Source organism: Pelobates fuscus, chromosome 3 (assembly GCF_036172605.1).
Source record: "Pelobates fuscus isolate aPelFus1 chromosome 3, aPelFus1.pri, whole genome shotgun sequence".
Taxonomy (NCBI): domain Eukaryota; kingdom Metazoa; phylum Chordata; class Amphibia; order Anura; family Pelobatidae; genus Pelobates; species Pelobates fuscus.
In genome coordinates, this window is record NC_086319.1 from 384,204,436 (window position 1) to 384,216,564 (window position 12,129).

Consider the following 12,129-nt stretch of genomic DNA (forward strand, 5'->3'; position numbering starts at 1 on the left):
TTTAACTCCATTTCCTCTTGTACAATTTAACCTTTTATTTCAGCATTGCCATGTTTTTCTTTGCAGTTTTTACTTTTTTTAGCTGTCCTTTTGTAATTTTTTACTCCACCTTTAATGATCTCCATTTTTGTTTTTACATCTCCCCTTGCCCTTCCTTCACCCACTTCCTGTTTTAACCTAGTCCTTCTCAATCTTTTTCTTTTTGCTCCCTGCACATTTCTTTCTTAGATCCCATCTTGTCTCCTTTCCTTTATCATTTTCAGCTGCAGGTACTCAGAGTTGTTCAATGACCAAACAAGGACTGCATTCAACCAGTATATCCATAAGAAATAAATTCTACCATCACTTACTGCCAACTGGAAATGTATCTGTTATATATTCACAAAGAGTTCCATAAAACATATTTGTACAAATACATTTCAGTCCATCAAAGATACCTCCATTTTGGCAAAAGACTGGAAAAGAAAAAAAGAAAAATCCATGGGTTTTATGTTAGACACTGGGAAGACCTGCAAATCTACTAAACTCAACATTCACGGGAGAACAAGTTAAAAACATCCAGGAGTTGAATGCAGAATGCAACCCTAAATAGAGAGAGCGTACTACCGGACCTTCGAATGGCCGGGTTTAAAATGGTTAGCAAGAGAATAGTCAAGAAATAGCAAAAGTCCAGAAAAAACAGAGATCAGGATAATGGTAAAGAATAGCCAAGTCAGGACACCAGAATACACAAGGTTAAACGAGAAAACGAGGCTAGTCAAGGATACCAGATAAACAGAATAGTCCAAATACAAGCCAAGTCAAAATATCAGTAAACACTGATCGGGAAATTCAATAGCACTAGAGGGAACAACAAGTGAACCACAACAGGACACTGAACAAAAGCAAAAGACACTCTATTTATAGAGGAGTCTTTCGCTTTTGCTTTAAACCACGCCCCAAAAACGTCAATGGGCGTTGAATATTTCGAATTTTTGCGGCATTGCCGTTATGATGTTGATGCACATGCACTGCCTCATAAAAAGAGGCGTGATCGTAGCAGCCAGCGTCGGACATGCCATGCCGGAGGAGTTGGCAATTGAAGTTTCCCCAAGCTAAGGTATCATGACAGTTGTTACTTGGTGGTGGTAGGGTAGTATTGGCTGATGGGTAAATGGGTCATGAAATACTTTGATTATATAGTAAGAAAGCTATAGATTAGGGGAGATTTGGGTGGCATGTCTCTATAATGTCTCTATAATGTAGATAGACATTATGCTGAAAAATTCTAGTTTAAACCAAAATCTGAATTAAAGAAATGCCTTAAAAGCTCTAAATCAAACTTTTGCTGCCACCACCAATAAACTGCTGTCCTGAGACAGATGCTAATAAACTAATATCTACTAGTTGAGGAAATAGCTAAAATGACAGTAAAGGGGTAAGTTATCATCATGGGTGACTTTAATCTTCCTGATGTGAATTGGAAAATCAAAATAGCTGCTTGTGCCAGAAGAACACATATTCTAAACTCCCTACTGGGATTGTCTCTAAAACAAGTCGTTGATGATCCAACTCGTTAAGAGGCCATACTAGATTGAGTGTTAACAAATGGAGATTTGGTATCAGGTATTACTGTAGGTGAAAGTTTAGGATCCAGTGATCATCAGTAAGTGTGGTTTACTATAAGAACAGTGACTGAGTCACACTACACAAAAACAAAAGTTTTAGACTTTAGAAAAACAGACTTTTCTAAAATTAGAATATGTGTAAAGGAGTCATTATCAGACTGGAGCAATTTAAATGGAGTCCAAGAGAAATGGGATTATTTAAAAGTTGCACTGCTGAAGGCAACAGAAAAAATGCATTAGACTTGTCAGTAAAAGCAAAAAATTCAAGAAACCACTGTGGTACTCCACAGATGTGGCCAAAATAGTAAAAAAACAAAAAGTTAGCATTTAGTAATTATAAAAAAAAACGAAGTGAGGAAGACAGAATGATCTATAAGATTAGGCAGAAAGAGGCTGAGCAAGTTATAAGAGCTTTCAAATCACACACAGAAGAGAAAATAGCACAGTCAGTAAAAAAAGGGGACAAAACATTTTTTAGATAAATAAATGAGAAAAGGAAAGTAAAACAAGGATTAGTTAGATTAAAAACAAAAGAAGGAAGGTATGTAGAAGAGGATAAAGGTCTAGCTGACTGCCTCAATTAATATTTTTGTTCAGTATTTACAGATGAAAATGAAGGAAAGGGACCTCAGTTAGGAAAAAGGACAAATGAGTCCTTTGTTACATGTGAGTTTACAGAGGAAGAGGTTCTATATTTTAACTGTCAAAAGTAAAGACAAATATGTCAATGGGACCTGATGGAATACACCCAAAGCTATTAAAAGAGCTTAGTGGTGTACTAGCAAAACCATTAACAGATTTATTTAACCAATCATTGTTAACAGGAGTAGTCCCAGAAGATTGGAAGTTAGCGAATGCTGTGCCCATTCACAAGAAATGTAGTAGGGAGGAGTCGGGCAACTATAGACCAGTAAGCCTTACTTCAGTAGTGGGGAAAGTAATGGAAACCATTTTAAAGGATAGGATTGTTGAACATCTAAAAACACATGTATTTCAAGATCAGAGACAACATGGGTTTACATTAGGGAGATCATGCCAAACTAATCTCATTGATTTTTTTTTGATTGGGTAGCTAAAATAATAGATCAGGGTGGTGCAGTAGACATTGCTTACCTAGATTTCAGTAAGGCTTTTGACACTGTTGTACATATAAGGCTTATCAATAAACTGCAATCTTTAAGTTTGGATTCCAATATTGTTGAATGGGTAATGCAGTGGCAACAGAGGGTTGTAGTCAATGGAGTATATTCGAAGCATGGGCTTGTCACCAGTGGGGTACCTCAGGGATCTGTACTTGGACCCATTCTCTTTAATGTTTTTAGTAGTGATATTGCAGAAGGTCTTGATGGTAAGGTATGTCTTTTTGCTGATGATACTAAGATATGTATCAGGGTTGATGTTCCAGGAGGGATAAGCCAAATGGCAAATTATTTAGGTAAACTAGAAAAATGGTCAGAATTGTGGCAACTGACATTTAATGTGGATAAGTGCAAGATAATGCATCTTGTAGGCATGTGCATGGGGAAAATTTTCAGTTCGGTTCGGCATTCCGAAATTCGGGATTTTCGCAATTCGGGACTTCGGCAATCCGGCACATCAAGACTTCGGAACTTCAAGACTTCGGAACTTCGGCACTTCAGCACTTCGGAACTGATATTTAATGTGGATAAGTGCAAGATAATGCAGCTTGGACGTAAAAACCCAAGGGCAGAGTACAGAATATTTGATAGAGTTCTAACCTCAACATCTGAGGAAAGGGATTTAGGGGTGATTATTTCTGATGACGTAAAGGTAGGCAGACAATGTAATAGAGCAGCAGGAAATGCTAGCAGAATGCTTGGTTGTATAGGGAGAGGTATTAGCAGTAGAAAGAGGGAATTGTATAGAACACTGGTGAGACCTCACTTGGAGTATTGTACGCAGTACTGGAGACCGTATCTCCAGAAGGATATTGATACTTTAGAGAAAGTTCAGAGAAGGGATACTAAACTGGTTCATGGATTGCAGGATAAAACTTACAAGGAAAGGTTAAAGGATCTTAACATGTATAGCTTGGAGGAAAGACGAGACAGGGGGGATATGATAGAAACATTTGAATACATAAATGAAATCAACACACTAAAGGAGGAGACTATATTTAAAAGAAGAATAACTACCACAACAAGAGGACATAGTCTTAAATTAGAGGGGCAAAGGTTTAAAAATAATATCCGGAAGTATTACTTTACTGAGAGGGTAGTGGATGCATGGAATAGCCTTCCAGCTGAGGTGGTAGAGGTTAACACAGTAAAGGAGTTTAAGCATACATGGGATATGCATAAGGCTATCCTAACAATAAGATAAGGCCAGGGACTAATGAAAGTATTTTTAAAAAATTGGCCAGACTAGATGGGCCGATTGGTTCTTATCTGCCGTCACATTCTATGTTTCTATGTTTCTATAATATTAGATCTTCCCTTGTAAATACCAAACCCTCACACTCCGTGTAAGCCAGGGGTTTGAAAGGGATCTATATTTTGTGCATGGCGTCATCGTAATGATTCATCTGCAAAAACTACCTGTGGCATGATGAATATGATAAGCTCATTTCAACCATTTCAGTACCCATTTAGTTATAATATTTGGCCTAGGAGGTAAGAGCCACTGATCAATAAGGAGTAATTAGCACATGAAGGCATTGCTTCCACAAAAGTGAGACAATGTGGAATTTGCCATTTGCTCTGTGATATTTTAAGGCATATTCACTTATAGGCAAACTGCTATTATCATTAATCTAATTTTCACTCAGCCCTATAATAAAAAACAAATTGTGATGTTTAATTGTTCAATAGACCACTTACAGTTTTGTAAAATTATTTATTTTGTTCCGTGACCATCTCCCTACCATGAATTTAAAAGGATGTATTAAGAGCATGGACAGATAAAACGCTATGAGTTGATGTTACCCATGGATAATCAAATTACAGATTCAGTGTTGTCTTTTCTCAGAATTACCTATACCTACTGCTTTGTAATACATATCACTTTTCAACTTTTCATGGTTACACATTAGAAATAATCTATTGCACTAAAAAAACAAACAAAATAAACCTACGTTGTGGGGGTCTTGTGCTTGTTGTAGTTCTGGTAGTTGTAGAGAACATTGTTGTTGTGGTTGTAAGAGTTGTAGTTAGTGTTGTGGTACTTGAAGGTGGTGTAGTTGATATTATGGTAGATGGAGTTGGTGTATTTAGTGTTGTAGTGGACACTTGTGGAGTAATTGATGTTGTGGTGGTTGGAGGGGCTGCAGTTGGTGTTGGAGTGGTGAGTTTTGGGATAGTTGGTGTTGTGGTGATTGGAGGGGCTGCCTTTGGCATTGGGGTGGTAAGTTGTGGGGTAGTTGGTGTTGTTATGGTTGGAGAGGGTGTAGGTGATGTTTTGTTTTTTGGAGGGGCTGCATTTGGTGTTGTGTTGGCTGGAGGTGATGTAGCTGGTGTTGTCGTGGGTAGAAGTGGTATGGTCAATGTTGTGGTTGTTGGAGGTGGGGATTTTGCTGGTGATGCAGTGTTTGGGGTGCTTACTGCAATCATCATCTCAGGCACTGTAAAGATAAAACAATATTTCCCTTGTTAGTATTTGTATTGAAGGTAAAGTGTTGAATTTGTTTTCTATTCACACAAGTCATGACAGATGGACAAATCACATTACAAATTCAATTTCATTATTGCTTAAAGTGACAATATACACTGCCCTTGCAGTTTCATAGAATTCCTAATAATATTGTGAGCAATCTAGACATATTTTGAGAATGTTTCTCTTATCCTAAATAATTGTAAATCTATATTTTTGTTTTGTTTTACTATTGTGGCCCATGGAGAACTGCACAACAGAAACATATATGTTTCCTTTTTTATTTTATGCTTTTATTAAAGAAACGCTTAAATTTTTTTGACGCCCACCGGTCGAAAAGATACATATTAGTTCATATTTGAGTTTAACTCCAGTCAAATAGCAGTTAAAATCTAACTCAGCTTTCTTGACAACAAATACAGATGTGTCTTGTTATCAAAAAGTGGAATTTTGTTATTACTAAAAACAAACAAACAAACAAACAAATAAATAAAATGTCCCAAATAAGTTAGAAAGCCAAGTCGAACCTATGTAATACTGGTATAATTATTCACAGGTATAGAATGCCTGATCCTGTTCATGTTATTTTAAATAGTTACTAATCACAACTGGAAATATTATTATAACTACCCCAAAGATAAATAAATAAAGTACTAAAAAATATAAAAGATAAATGTATTGTGCGAAATCTACAAATTCCTTGTGTTTGTCTATCAGGGTACACAGATTTTATGTGCAGCAGAATATCACATATAACAGAGTTAGAAAGTTTGTTTTCTGATCAAACTGTTCACATTAAAACACTAAAAACTATCTACCGTATATACTCGAGTATAAGCCGACCCGAATATAAGCCGAGGCCCCTAATTTTACCCCAAAAAACTGGGAAAACTTATTGACTCGAGTATAAGACTAGGGTGAGAAATGCAGCAGCTACTGGTAAATTTCTAAATAAAATTAGATCCTAAAAAAAATATATTAATTGAATATTTATTTACAGTGTGTGTATAATGAATGCAGTGTGTGTGTATGAGTGCAGCATGTGTGTATGAGTGCAGCGTGTGTGTATGAGTGCAGTGTGTGTATGAGTGCAGTGTGTGTATGAGTGCAGTGTGTGTATGAGTGCATTGTGTGTATGAGTGCAGTGTGTGTGTACGAGTGCAGTGTGCTTATGAGTGCAGTGTGTGTGTGTGTGTGTGTTGCAGAGCCTTGGTGGGGGGTGGGCAATGTTTTTTAATTTTTTTTTATTATTTACATTTTTTTATTATTATTTATTATTTATTATTTTTTTATTTAATTATTATTATTTTAGTATTATTATTTATTATTTTTATTTCATTTAATTATTATTATTTTAGTATTATTATTTATTATTTCATTATTATTATTATTTTTTATTATTATGAATTTTTTTTTTTTTCGTCCCCCCTCCCTGCTTGATACATAGCAGGGAGGGGGGCTCCTTCCCTGGTGGTCCAGCATTGGCAGTTCAGTGGGGGGAGAGGGGGGCTGGCAGAGCTGTAACTTACCTTTCCTGCAGCTCCTGTCAGCTCTCTCCTCCTCCGCGCCGTCCGTGCAGCTCCCTCTGTCAGCTCCCAGTGTAAATCTCGCGAGAGCCGCGGCTCTCGCGAGATTTACAGTGGGAGCTGACCGAGGTGCTGAACGGACGGCGCGGAGGAGGAGAGAGCTGACAGGAGCAGCAGGAAAGGTAAGTTACAGCTCTGCCAGCCCCCCTCTCCCCCAGTCTGTATTATGGCAATGCAAATTGCCATAATACAGACTATTGACTCGAGTATAAGCCGAGTTGGGGTTTTTTAGCACAAAAAATGTGCTAAAAAACTCGGCTTATACTCGAGTATATACGGTACGTTCTACGAATACCTACTCACCAATATATAGCAATTGGAAATAAATATCAAAGAAACAAAGTAAAACCAAAATTAATTAACAAGTATACCAAAAAGGAAATAAAAAGGCATACTGTGTCATAGATGTCAAATATCAAGCATAAAATTTAGGACATAAAAATAAACATTTGCAGTTAGATTGGCTAAATTATTAAATGAAAAAATTTTTTTTCCCAATTCAAACACAGTCACACAATATCCCACCCCCACAAACAAACAAGCACACAAACATGCATAGAGTAAATTAATGGTAAAAAAAAAATTGAAGGAGAATGTTTATTCATTTCAAGATTAAATGGGTGAATTGACTGGTATGCATCAGTAGATGGCAAACGTTTTTAAATACATTTTCATTTACCAACATACAAGCAATGGCCAGAGTGACACATGACAGATCAGTTTAATATGATACCCTGACAGGAAGCACAGACAGCGACGGGTAAAGAACATTGTAAATTACCTTTAACACTTCATGCAAACATACTTTGCATTAGGAAGATTCTACAAGGTTTAAAGATGTGGAACTGCTTACGATCCAACCAGACCTGGCTAGGACATTAAATAACCAAGCGCATAAATAAAGATCTAAGGCTTCCCACTAAAGTTTCTCTGACATTCCTTTTCAAAAGTGCACATTACGAACATACAAAAAACAATTGGCATAACTGACGTATAATAGAGAATTGCCAATACCCCCTCTTACATTTAAAAATATTCACTTTATAGACTGTAGAGAGAATGTTCACTAATGCTCAAATGTGCACATGATGTAAGGTGCTGTTAAAAAGCATTAGTAAAACATCTCACAATTACAGAATATTGCTCATTATGTAATTGAGATTTCAGCAATGATTTTTTGCAACATGACGTTTTTATTAGCAAGTTGTTGGAGTAGATGTGTTTTTTTTCCATTCTTTTTTTTTATGTATATATCAATGGGAAAAAAAGAGAATATGCACTCATCGATTTGGTATGCCAAAACTGGTGATTATTAAATTCTGAAATGTAAAAATATCTAAATTGGAGTGTTTTCTGAAAGTCATATATTTTGTCCTAAAATGTGCAATTTCCTGGTCAATTCTCAGCAGTTCTTATTTTTGTAATTACCGCTGAAAGTAGAGAATTGTTATTGAGGTCACAACCAGAGACTTGACTAGTTCTTTAACCCATATGATATATCTATTCAAAAAGAAGAACATTTTGTCTTCCAAAGCATATTCCTTCGGGAAGTAAGAACAGTTCTGAAGAATAATTCTAAAAGTAGAATAATTAACATGAACATTCCATTGGCATGTTACATTAGCAGTTTTTATAAGCAATTATTCTATATAAAAAACCCTTCTAGCCTAGAACCCTGGTGCAAACAACGCAAGATTTAGCATTATAGATAAGTCACTCACTTGCTGCCAGAATTATGAGTCCAATCAATGTATTTGTTTTAATTGAGACCTTCATGTTTCTGACCAGTCGGCACGACTTGAGAGATGGAGGTAATTGTTGGATGAACGGGATCTGCTCTCTACATGATATGTTGTTCTCTAAACTTTGTCTGTAGGAAGTAGGTTAAATCTTAGACATGTGAGGGTAATAAGGAAATTAGAATTCCAAAGACCAATTTGCTGTAGAGAAGTAAAGAATAAACCAGACAATCTTTATTTTTAAGTCTTATGTTTATCATAAAATATTCCACACCCAATTCCAAGAACAGTGCAATTAATCTTATAGAAAGTGTTCAGAGTTGTATATCTTGAAGATAATAAATATATCCTGGAAAGGTTAACAAAAACGACAATTTTCCGTTTATCAGCTCTCATATGTAAATAGATTTATTGCATTACCACGTCTTGCTTTCACCTGTCATATATTGTCTCACAGTTTATCATGAGAACATATTCCAGAAATATGCTTGTCAGCCAATTGAATGGTATTTTTGTTCCACATCTCATAAATGAGTTCTGTAATCCAATGTAATATTTCTAATTGATGTCATCTTTATTCTTTTCAAAGTTTTAAGTTACATTTTACCAGTGCGTCATTGAATAACAGTGCTCTTAAGCCCCTTCACTACCGTGTTCTTGTCACTAAAGAAAATGTAAATCATTTTTATTTGAAACTTTGGATGCACAGCTACCACATAAAATTAAAACTCAAACAGACATTGGTGTTTACACAGTATCCCTTACTTTGCTATATTTCCTAAATGTTCCAAAGAACATTTTTGAAACATACAGCATGGTTGTTAAAATAAAAAAACAATGGAGGGCGGTGCCCGACTGTCATGGAGGTTAGATACATCTCAGATGAGCTCCTCCACAAGCCTACTATAAAAAGCATATTAAGGTTTACTAACGCTCGGTCTGGGACTGTACAAGCAATGTCCAGGCTACCTGACGTACCTGCTATGTGAGGAGGAGATCGGCGATTCAACGAGCATGTACTGGCTCCACCATGGCAAATGCGGTGTGGTGCGCTCCGGCCAGGGGAAGTGGCCAATCCCCTAGACCAGGGGTGCCTTTGCCTACCTAAAATGGCTGAGACTGCATGGTGCACTGCTCCTAGTGAGGGTCCAAGCGATATACTTACCACGCTGGACAGGCTCTTCTCCAACTTCTGGCTGCAGCTGGAACTCAGGCGGCATTGAATACTCACCTCAGGAGTCCACGGTTTTACACGTGGTGAGGGCCTACCCGTGGTGGCAGAGCAGGCAACACATTTCTTTCAAGAGCAAGGGGGCGCAAAGGCACACTCCGAGGCAGACCATAGCTATATCCTGTAGGCTGTCAACAGGACCACTGAGCCTCCCAATCCGGGTTACAGAACCGATATACTGGCCTCCTACTAGAGTCCACGAGCAGCCGCATAGGCGTTCTTGGCTTGGATCTTTGCACTGCCCTTGAAGGGCATAGGCTGAGTGGGTTCGGGGACTGAGCTTTAACAACAAGCCCATACTTCAGCTCATCAACATCTTGGTAAGACTGCTGTTGGAAAGATACGTGTTTTTCTTTTCTATATTTTGCCTACATGAGCGAGGGGGTTTTGTGACACCTGCCATCTTCTCTCTCTCATTCCACCTAGGGGAATTTCTCTGTTTTGCCCAATATTGCTATTTTTCTTGTTTTTCTTTTCACATACAAAAATGTGCTCCTAATGCAAATGCTCTGCTCTACTCTCTTCAGTCACGGTTATAATCTTGATGCATTGAGCTTTTCCTGTATTTGACTAAATATGTGTGAGTGGCTACCTGCAGGTCGTCTACCGATCCAACCTTTCCAGCAGTTAACCTATTCCTTCTACATGGGCTTTCTGGGGGGGTCTTTCTTGCAATTAACCTACCCGTTAACCTCTACAGTTATTTACTGTCCACTTACATTTAGTGCATATAATCTACTTACCTTCTGCTACACTTATTACTACAATCTGCACTATGCTACTCTTGTCATTCATCCTGCTTTATATAAAGAAATGTGCTGTTGAATAAATACACTTACCATCTTTGATAAGCTAATCCTGTGATATCTATTTAGTGTATATTGTGAAAGTTTTAGTATTAACGTGCACAACAAAAATATATACCGTATATACTCGAGTATAAGCCGAGTTTTTCAGCACATTTTTTGTGCTGAAAAACCGGAACTCGGCTTATACTCGAGTCAATAGTCTGTATTATGGCAATTTGCATTGCCATAATACAGACTGGGGGAGAGGGGGCTGGCAGAGATCTTACTTACCCGTCCTGCAGCTCCTGTCAGCTCTCTCCTCCTCCGCGCCGTCCGTTCAGCACCTCGGTTAGCTCCCAGTGTAAATCTCGCGAGAGCCGCGGCTCTAGCGAGATTTACACTGTGAGCTGACAGAAGAACTGACCGGACGGCGCGGAGGAGGAGAGAGCTGACAGGAGCTGCAGGACGGGTAAGTAAGATCTCTGCCAGCCCCCTCTCCCCCCACTGAACTGCCAATGCTGGACCACCAGGGAAGGAGCCCCCCTCCCTGCCATGTATCAAGCAGGGAGGGGGGACGAAAATAAAAATAATAATTAAATAAAAAATAATAATAAGAAATAATAATGAAAAAAATATATTAAAATAATAAAAAATAATAATAAATAAAATAATAAAATTGCCCACCCCCCACCACTGCAACACACGCGCACACACACACACACACTGCACACATACATACACACACACTGCACACATACACACACACACTGCACACATACACACACACACTGCACACACACACACACTGCACACATACACACACACACTGCACTCATACACACACACTGCACTCATACACACACACTGCACTCATACACACACACTGCACTCATACACACACACTGCACTCATACACACACATTGCACTCATACACACACACACTACATTCATACATACACACTGCATTCATACACACACACACACACTGCACACATACACTGCACTCATACACACACTGCACTCACACACACACTGCATTCATATACACACACACACTGCACACATACACACACACACACTGAACTTATACACACACACTGCACACATACACACACACACACACGCTGCACTCATACACACACTGCACTCATACACACGCTGCACGCATACACACGCTGCACTCATACACACGCTGCACTCATACACACGCTGCACTCATACACACGCTGCACTCATACACACGCTGCACTCATACACACGCTGCACTCATACACACGCTGCACTCATACACACGCTGCACTCATACACACGCTGCACTCATACACACGCTGCACTCATACACACGCTGCACTCATACACACGCTGCACTCATACACACGCTGCACTCATACACACGCTGCACTCATACACACGCTGCACTCATACACACGCTGCACTCATACACACGCTGCACTCATACACACGCTGCACTCATACACACGCTGCACTCATACACACGCTGCACTCATACACACGCTGCACTCATACACACGCTGCACTCCTACACACGCTGCACTCATACACACGCT